Source organism: Solanum verrucosum, unplaced genomic scaffold (genome assembly GCF_900185275.1).
Source record: "Solanum verrucosum unplaced genomic scaffold, falcon-dt-bn FXZP01000058.1, whole genome shotgun sequence".
NCBI lineage: Eukaryota > Viridiplantae > Streptophyta > Magnoliopsida > Solanales > Solanaceae > Solanum > Solanum verrucosum.
Window position 1 is genome coordinate 3,165,384 of NW_026020303.1, and position 10,047 is coordinate 3,175,430.

The 10,047-nt window shown below is 32.6% G+C and overlaps 1 pseudogene; it reads right to left on the reverse strand.

Annotated features, from left to right (window-relative positions):
* Positions 1–5,418: 5,418 nt before the first annotated feature.
* Positions 5,419–6,623, reverse strand: LOC125834982 (uncharacterized; annotated as a pseudogene).
* Positions 6,624–10,047: the final 3,424 nt, after the last annotated feature.

The window sequence follows — 10,047 nt, forward strand, 5'->3', positions numbered from 1 at the left end:
ACGGAGGCTTCTAGTGTGACGGACTTCACAAGGATGAATCTTAAGGAGTTTCATGGTTCTGAGGTTGAGGAAAATCCTCAAGAGTTTATTGATGAAGTCTACAAGGTATTAATGATCATAGGAGTGACACCGGTGGAAAAAATGGAGTTGGCCACTTATCAATTGAAAGGTGTGCCTCAAGTGTGGTACAACCACTGGAAAGAAGGAAGACCGGAAGATGTGGGTCCTCTTGAATGGGAGAAGTTTAAGGCTGCCTTTTTTGATAGGTTCTTTCCCCTTGAGATGAGGGAAGCAAAGGTGCTTGAGTTCATTAACCTTCAACAAGGAAGTATGAGTGTGAATGAATATGCTCTAAAGTTCACACAATTTTCTAATTAAGCTCCAACAATGGTTGTCGATTCTAGGGCAAGGATGAGTAAGTTTGTGTCGGGTGTGTTAGAAATGGTGGTCAAAGAGTGTTGTACCGCCATGCTCATTAATGACATGGAAATCTCTCATCTCATGGTTCATGCACAACAAATTGAAGAGGAAAAGCTCAAGGAAAATTCTAGGGAGGTAAAGAGAGTTAAGATCGGTGATGGTAATTTTCTCATGCAAAGTCTGATGGATATGGTCGTCCTAGGTTTCGACAAAGTTTTTCCGGTCAAGGTTCCTCCAAGGCTCCTCCTAAGTTCAACGAAGATAATGTGTCTTACCCTAAGCCTAAAGGAGGTGATGGTGGTGGATCTTCATTGCCTAGGTCTACTTTTACTAAGTGTGGAGGGAAGCACGAAGGTGAATGTCTAACCGGCACGGATGGTTGCTTCGGTTATGGTAAGAGTGGCTACAAGAAGAGGGATTTCCCAATGCTTTTGGCTAAGGGATTAGAGGGAAAGCAAGATACTCCTAGTGGTTCGGGTTCCAATGCTCCCAAGCAAATCTGATTCTATTCCGTTCATACTTGTGGTGAACATCAAGAGGGTTCTCTTGATGTGGTTATCAGTATGTTAAAAGTTTTCCAAATTGATGTTTATGATTTACTTGATGCCAGTGCTACCTTGTATCTTGTAACACAAAATATGACTATGAGGTTTGATGTTCTTCCTGATGTGTTGTTAAAACCTTTTTATGTCTCTACTACTGTTGGTGATTCTATTGTGGCTAAGAGGGTCTATAGAAGATATCATGTTTCCCTGTCCCATATAGTTACTCTTGTTCACTTAGTAGAGCTTGACATGCTATATTTTGATGTTATCCTTGGTATGGATTGGCTGCACTCTTGTTATGCTTCTATTGGTTGTAGAACCCGTGTAGTAAATTTTCTGTTTCCAAATAAGCTTATCTTAGAGTGGAAAGGGGGGAATTCTATGCCTAATGGTCAATTTATTTCCTCTCTTAAAGCTAGAAAGATGATTTCTAAGGGTTGCTTGTACCATTTAGTTAGGGTGAGAGATGTAGATTTTGATACCTCTACTCTTGAGTTGGTCCCCATTGTGAATGAGTTTTCGGAGGTGTTCCTAGATAATTTACCCAGTATTCCTCTTCTCTTGAGTTGGTCCCCATTGTGAATGAGTTTTCGGAGGTGTTCTCAGATGATTTACCCAGTATTCCTCTCAGGTGGGAAATAGACTTTGGTATTGACCTTCTCCTGGGGCTAACTCTATTCCTGACATTTTCCAATATAATACTAATGATTTATCTATATTTCTATCATTTATTGCTACTGAATAATTAGCACTTATTATAAACTTAAATTTTTGGTAGATTAAATTTCCTTTTACTGCGCTTATTATACTTCTTTCTATTTGTTCTACTATTCTGTCATCTGCCAAATATATTTCTATTGGTGTATCTATTCCTTCTCTAAAACAAGCTTTTATTAATATCTCTGTTCCACCTAAGTGCACGTATTTTATTGGTTCTTTAACTTTAATTTCTTGTATTTCTTTATTTATTATCCTTTTATTTATTATAGGTATTCTTGCTTTTCCTTTGGTATATTTACAATCTATTATGTGTTCTTTTTGGCTCACTACATAGTATTCCTCTTTTTGTCTTTTAAATATATTTCTTATTAATGGTATCTTAAATATTTTTTCTACACTGAGATCTAATTCTTTTCCTTTTATTTGTTCAAATATATTGATATCAAATATTACCTTCTGTTCCGTAGATTCTTCATTTGTATATTCTTCTTTATTTATCATTTGTACGTCTTTTCCAGTCATTATTTTCTTCTATTTCATTTTCAGATATTTCGTTCTCAAACGATTCAAATTCATATATACTGTCATCACTATCTGGTTCATAATCTATATAATCTATTTGTGTATATGTTTCATCATTAATTATTATTTCAGATATTTGTTTTTTCTTTGGATTTTTGGGTAATTTACAATCTTTAGCAAAGTGTCCTAGTTTTCCACAATTATAACATGTACATTCCGTTATTTTTCTCTTTGGTCTAAAGGGTCTTTTTGCTTTAGCATTTTTTATGTAATACCTTCTTCTTGGTCTTTTAACCTGTATTGGGATTTATATTTTTTATATTTCCCTGGTTTTCTATATTTCTTTTTATAATAATTATCATTGCATCCGAATTGAGGTGCTATCTTATCTTTACAACATGCTAGGTTTTTAATTATTGTTTTTTCCATTTTTATGTCTTCTCTATATTTTTCACATATTGCTGAATACCATTTTTGTAGATATCTCATTCTTGCTCCAAGTGTATCTTGTAATCCTGCTTTGTTCCAATCTTTTATTATTTTAGAACTAAATGGTTCTGGTAATTTTGTAAAATATAATTTTCTTATTTCTTTTGATTCTTCTGCATTATATGTTCCTTTATAATAATATTCTCTAAATACACATGTATATTCGTCTATGTAGCACATATTACATATAGCTAATTTTAGCATTAAATTCCTATGTAACTGTTTTTCTTTATTTTGTTCTTCTACTTCTGTAGTTGTACTACTGAATTCATTTCTTATTGCTATTTCATATTTATTTAATATATCGATTGGTGTAGTCGCACTATCTCCGTCTATTTTCTTATTATTTCTTAATGTTTTTATGCTTTCTTCTGCTAAATTTCGTAACCATAATTTTACCGTTCCTAAAAGTGTTCTTTCTATATATCCTGGTACCTCTGACATTCCAATTTTATTATCTTAGTTGTTTTGATATATATCCTACCCATAATTGTATTGTTTTATTTATATCCATTACACAATCTAGATCTAAAAATCCGTTATTGCGGGATGTTGTTGATGGTGTCCATTTTTTGTTTAGTCTCTTATTCCATAAACTATCATATCTGTCAGAATCTTCATAACTAATTGTATAATAATTAGGTCTTAGTGTTTTTGGATTTTTTACTTCTGGTGTACTCGTACTTGCTTCATTTTTAATTTCTTCCGTATTTATTTCTATCTTATTGTTAATTGTTTCGGTTTCGTCTATTTTTTCTATTATTTCTGTATATGTCTCACTTATATCTGAACCTTGTTCTGAGCAGTTTTCATCTATATCAACATTATCAATTCCTATATGTGGGGTTTCTTTAGTTAGTTGTTCCTTAAATTTTTCTATCTCCATTTTTAAGTTCGTTTCTATTTCTTTTTTTTTTGTTTAGCAGCATATAACTCTTTAAGCATAGTTAGTTCCTTTTCTAAGGCAATTATTTTATCATTTTTTATTTCTTCGATCTGCTGTATTTCTAATTTTGCTTGCTGTTTTATTGTATCTATTTCTTTTTTCCTATCTATTTCTTCATTTTCTCTAGTTATTGGTACCATTGCAGTTAGACTATCTTCTAATCTTACTGTGTCTTTTTCTATCATTAGATATAGATTTTCACTTATTTTTTTATACCTTCTTCCTAAGTTTGAAAATATTATTTTTATTTTTAATCCTTCCGAATTTTCATAGGTTTTTTCTTCTATAGCAAATTCTTCCTTATTCATTTTAAATTATGTTTTAATTTATAGTCTATTTTTTGTATATCTAATTGTAATTTAAATATTACTTTTCTTTGTGCTAGTAAAGACTTTTGACATACTCCTGCATATATGTTGTATTGTAGTCTTTCTTGCTTATGTTTTAACTCTTGTCGTTTTGTTATTACTGTTCTTATTAATTCGTATCTATGATTCTCTTTATTATCCATTTTTATTCTCCTTTTTTATTACTTAGCTCTGATACCAACTTGGGGGAGTCCCGATTCATAAATATATTATGAATTAATTTTTTCATAATACATATTTTCTAGGGGTATTAACCTTATAATTTCTTTTATGTTTTCTAATATATATTCTATGTATTGTATGTCGTGGGTTTGTTGAAATGCTTCTATGTTTTCTTTAATTAAATTACTTAATAAAGTAATATCTATTATAGTTTGTTGCCAATATTCTAAGTATTCTTGATTTATCATTAATCGGAATATTGAATTTCTAAATCACTTAAGTTAAATTCTGGAATTTCATCTTCATACCATAGTTGATTCATTAATTCTTCTTCTTCTTCTTCAAATATCAGCTGCCATATCATTTGTTTTAGTTCCGTAATTTCTATGTTTCTTAATGCATACAAGATTAGTATTTTGTGATTTAATATCATTTCATCATGTAAAAGGATATTCATGATTTTTTAAATATAATTCCCTTATACCATATGCATAACAAATGATCTATATTAGATTACTATAAACTAGATTATTTTAACATGTTTTCCTGTCACTGTTAACATTGTACTTTCAAAGGTAATTACTTCCTAACAGCGCCTTCAACTTTGTTTACTCCCCTCTCGGCTTCTTTGCCTATGGTTTCAACCTTAGGACGGCATAGTCTAGAAGTTTTTCCTTTTTTCCTCATGTTAACAAACTAAAAAAACATGCTCAAATAATTCTAGTATATAATAACTAATATAAACTTATTTAATTATGCTATGATATTCAGGAATTAATAGATTTTAGCTATGCATAATCATAAATGTATATACATGTGTAGTATCTGCACTGTTTTGATCCATAGTTTAACTGAAACTTAGATTTTTATTTGAGAGAATATTTGTTTACAAAAGGGTTGTGCTTTCCGTGTAGAAAGTCTTGCCTATTTATGCCATAATGGCTATCTATTTATACAAGAATAAGTAACCTTACTATAGTTACTTTTCTATACTATGATTACTTTACATCTAACTATAGTAACTTTACATCTTTAATATTATTATAGTCTTTACTACTAATCTAACACGTTGCTATACTACTTTATCTAAAGTTCCACTAACTTATAGTAATGTACACACGTTACATATATTCCCACTAACTTTTCTTTCCACTAGCTTTTCCTATTAGGACAAACAACTTTTCCTCCTTTGCTGATTTCTATCCTTTCTTTAGCTTTTTCTTTATCTTGTCGGCTTTTGTTGTTCCTACTCCAGCTGTACGTCTGGGATTACATTATCTTCTCCTTGGCATTTAGAACATTGATGATCCGGATATTTGTTTCCGATAGTTTTACAATATCTTGTCATTATTTCTGATGAGATAAAGTTCTTTCTTATAGCTCTTGTAGTTGGCTGTTGCTCAGGTTTTAGTAGACTTAGTGCCCATTGCCTGAGTTCTTCTATATCTGCTGCTCTAATTTCTCGACAATTTGAATATATCATTGTTTGCTCTCTTGAATAATTACTCCATATTGAATTGTTGTTTAAATAATTAGATGTTAATCATTTAAGATAGTAGCTATTCCAATAATTCTTTTTCCTGCATAAAATGCCGGTATCTCCACTTTTTGTATCTCATCTTGTTCTTCTATCTTTTCTGGTATGATCATTTCTCTAGTTAATCCAATTTTTATAACTTGTATAATTGGCTTAATTTCATCATAAAGTATTTCGGCTGGTGCTGAATAGAATCTTATATAGAAAAGGGTTCCCTTAGTTATTCTTTTATAGTGCATGAATGCTTTGTGTAGCTCCGGTATCGTAGCTATTTCATCTCCTGTCTGGGTATATACTGTGTTCAATAATCCATAGTTATAGCAAGTTGCCACTAGATTTGCATTTGTCTTAGGTAAAGCAATTAGTTTATTGTATCCTTGTAGAGTTTGGGTAATATAATCTTCGTGTGGATTTTGGGTAGTTTTGGATCTGGGGTTTTTGTTCAAAAAGGTTTGTATTTTGTGGATATTTTCTATATAGGCTCTGGTTATATGATTATAGATTTTCTTGCCTTGTCCTAAGCTGTCTTTGTAGGTATTTACTTGTGGTGGTACAAATAAGGGGTTTTGATTTCTGGATACAAATGGTTTCTCAAATATCTTGTTCATATTTGTATTAATATATCTTTTTTCTTCCTTTGTAGATGATGTGCTACCTGTAGCTGCATGTAACAAATTGTTAGTTTGGCTTTTTCGGTGTTTCCCATCGTCACCTTCTAGCTCTGGAGTTTTTAAGTCTTCCGATCGACTTAGCTCCGCATGTTTACCGTCATGCTGCTGACTTTTTATTTGTTGTAGCTCTTTATCCATGTTATCTATCTTTGTACAAAGCATTGCTATAGCATTGAATATTTTTTCATCTTTGTCTAGATCCGTCTGTGTAGCTTTGTCTTGAAATGTAGTCTGCAATGACATTTTTGTTAGTACTTATCACTTCTATTGTAAATGTAAAATTCTGTATATTTAATACTAGTCTTCTTATTTCTTTTGTTGTAACTGAATCTTTTATCTTCCTTGTGATCCACCATTTTACCTGCGTATTATCTGTTCTTACAATAAACTTATTATATACGATATATGGTTCAAAAGCTAATAAACATTTATATAGTGCATATAATTCTTTTCTATTTATTTCCCATTTTATTTCAGGATTTGTAAATGTACCTGAGTAATATCTACAATGATGTTCTATTTTTTCTTTATCGTATTTATACTTTAGTACTCCTCCATAACTTATTTCGCTTGCATCTGATTCTACTATGTATATATTTTTTTTATTTTCATCTGGAAAATATAATTTAGGTAACTTCTTACATGATACAAGGGACTTTTCATTTCATGACATGCAATTGATCAAGTTAAAACATGATATAAAAGGGTTAGAAAACATAATTCATAAAACCATGGTCAATGCAAACAAGCATCATCTTTAAAACCTTTAAACTCACATGCGATACTTCTTAAAGTAACCTTATTTCATTATTAATCTTGTTGTGGGAATGAGCCTTATCCAACATAGAGACCATGTGAGCTATAACATGATCCCCTGGTGTCTCCCACACCGAAAAGGGTTATCCTACTTGCCACGAAAAGGACAGTGAACTTCTAGCTTAACTGAATCCACTAGATATTCATCCTATGGGGACATATAGCATAAGGGATAAAGATATTGTTACTAGAAACCCGGCCTCTACTAACGGGAGAACTTCTATCTCAAAAGATTGCTTCTAGAAACCCGGCCTCTACTAACGAGAGAGCTTCCATCTCACACCAATATCCTCTCTATGCTAACCATAATTCCCACGGAATAGTCATTTCTTACTTATTCTCATTATCCATGGAAAGGTATCCTAGTATAACCAATCCAAGCTATTTTCATTAGGATAGCTCTTACTCTTTGATTCAATTAGATGAGAAAACCTTTCAACCTTAGAATCCTTATTATGTGAGAAAACCTTTCACATCATGGTTGTACGTGTTAATGATAATATCATTTCAACAACACAACAACAACTTTATCATTGACACTTTACTCTCAAAGCATCCTTAAACATTTTCATGGATTTCATAAGATCATGCATAAACTCGTACTTTTCCCTTTCAAGGTTCAAAGCCTACTTTCAATTACCACATCTGGAAATCAAGGATTATATAGGGATTTCATCATAAATTCATGTGATTCTATCACATCATGTTTTAGTTCATAAATCTCCTCTTTCATAAAACCCACATCATATGATCACCATTTGGAAAACATGGGGGTTTACATGGTTTTATAAGGGAAACATCATAAAAGCATTTTAAATCATCAATTCATACATATTAAAATGTAATTAAATCCTTTAGATTAATAATCCAGAGTCCCCATGGTAATTGAGGAAAACCCTAGCTAATTTGGGGAATTCTAGTTTGAAAATAGAAAAATTTGGAAACTCCATAAATGAAAGGAATTCATGGATGAAAACTACCATACCTCATGTCCAAATGCCTATCTTCAATGGAGGAATTGAAACCTTGACTTGAAACCCTAGATGAATCCTTATTCTTCTTCTTCAAGTTCTAGAGAGAATATTTTGGAGAGGTGGTTTTGATCTTCTTTTTAAATTTTGGAAGAATTCATTGAATTGACTAATTTGGGGGTTGAAAACACTTATATAGGGGTCTTAGACATAGGAAAAATGGCGTAGTATAGGAACTAATTAATTAGGAAAAGACCCAACTGCCCTTAAAAATAACTGTCAACTGACCACCAACTAACCCAGTCGACGGACCATGGTTTGACCTACAACCAGTCCTGGTGGACCATCGTTGGTCATCAGAGAGTTGAAACTTGGGTTCTTGGACTACGACCCCAACCACAGACCATGGTCTGACCTATGGTCTGTTGGTCAGGTCATGGTTCTGTGCCCTCAGACCACCTTCAGGCAGGCCATCGACGGACCGCACCTACGATCCGTGGTTCCTTTCACGTGTCATTGGTTACCGGCGTGGTTAGGCGCCTGCAACTTTTAGAAAACTACTATTTAGCCTTTTTTTGGATACAGGGTGTTACAGTGGGTCATAAAAAACCCAAAGATCACATCGTATGTGCAGTATATACAGAAGTTGTGCAAAAGATTCTGCAAGATTAAATTCAGACACACTCCGAGGATACATAATGAGTTGGTTGATGCTCTTGCCACCATTGCCTTAATGATCAAACATGTAGATACAAGATATATTGATTTCTTGGATATAGAGGTAAAAGAACAGCATGTTCATTGTTCACATGTTGAAGCGGAACCATATAGGTTTCCATAGTATTTTGACATAAAGAAGTACTTGGAAACTAGACTTATCATGAGAATGCAACATTTAAGCAGAAGAAATCGATACGTCGTATGGCTAATAATTATATTCCAATTAGGGAAATTCTTTATAGGAGGACTCCAAATTTAGGTCTTCACATATTGTTACGACCCAAGGGTACCCCCTAGATGTAACATGGCGTATAGAACCCCAAAGGACTCTATACAAGCCCCTTAGCATATCACTACAAAAGCAATAGAACAATAAGAGTAAAAATGCATTTCAAGTCTAAAATTTTCCAAAAATAAAAGATGAAGTCTAGACTCTAAGTTTCAACATATCCATCTACTACAATATTTGAAATGAAAAGAGACACAACCCATACAAAATAGTGTGAATAAGCATGAGAATAAGCAATTCGAAGCCTTAGCCACAACAATGATCACCTTGAGAACCGGACCATACACTTGGATAAAATGTAGGAAAAGTAGATGTTAATATAAAAATGCACTAAGTATAATAGGCATGCATAAAAACATTGAAAACATGCTAAAAGGGACATTTCATTTGAAAGAATACAATTTACTAAGTTTAAACATCATTATGAAAATAGTGGAGAAGCATAAGTCATAAACATAATCAATACATAGATCATCATAACATAAGAGGAACATATCATAAATACCCTCAAAGCATACTTGTGCAATGCATGAATACGATCTCATAAATCTCACCCATGCTAAGTAAAGCTTTTTGAGTAACCATAGTTCATAATTTATATTCTTGTTCATATTGTTGTTGTGTTAATAAGCCTTAACCGACATGAGACCATGTGAGAAAACATGGAATCCGGGGACTCCCACACCAAAAAGGGTTGCTCTACTTGTGTAAGGTAGAACCATACTCTTAGCTTAGGTGGATCCACTAGCTAAAGTAACCTATGGGGGCACATAGTTTATGGGATTAGGAGATTGCTACTAGAAAGTCGGACTCAACTAAGGTAGAAGGTTTCCATCTCATGATACATTCTTTGGGAACCTGGACTCAACTA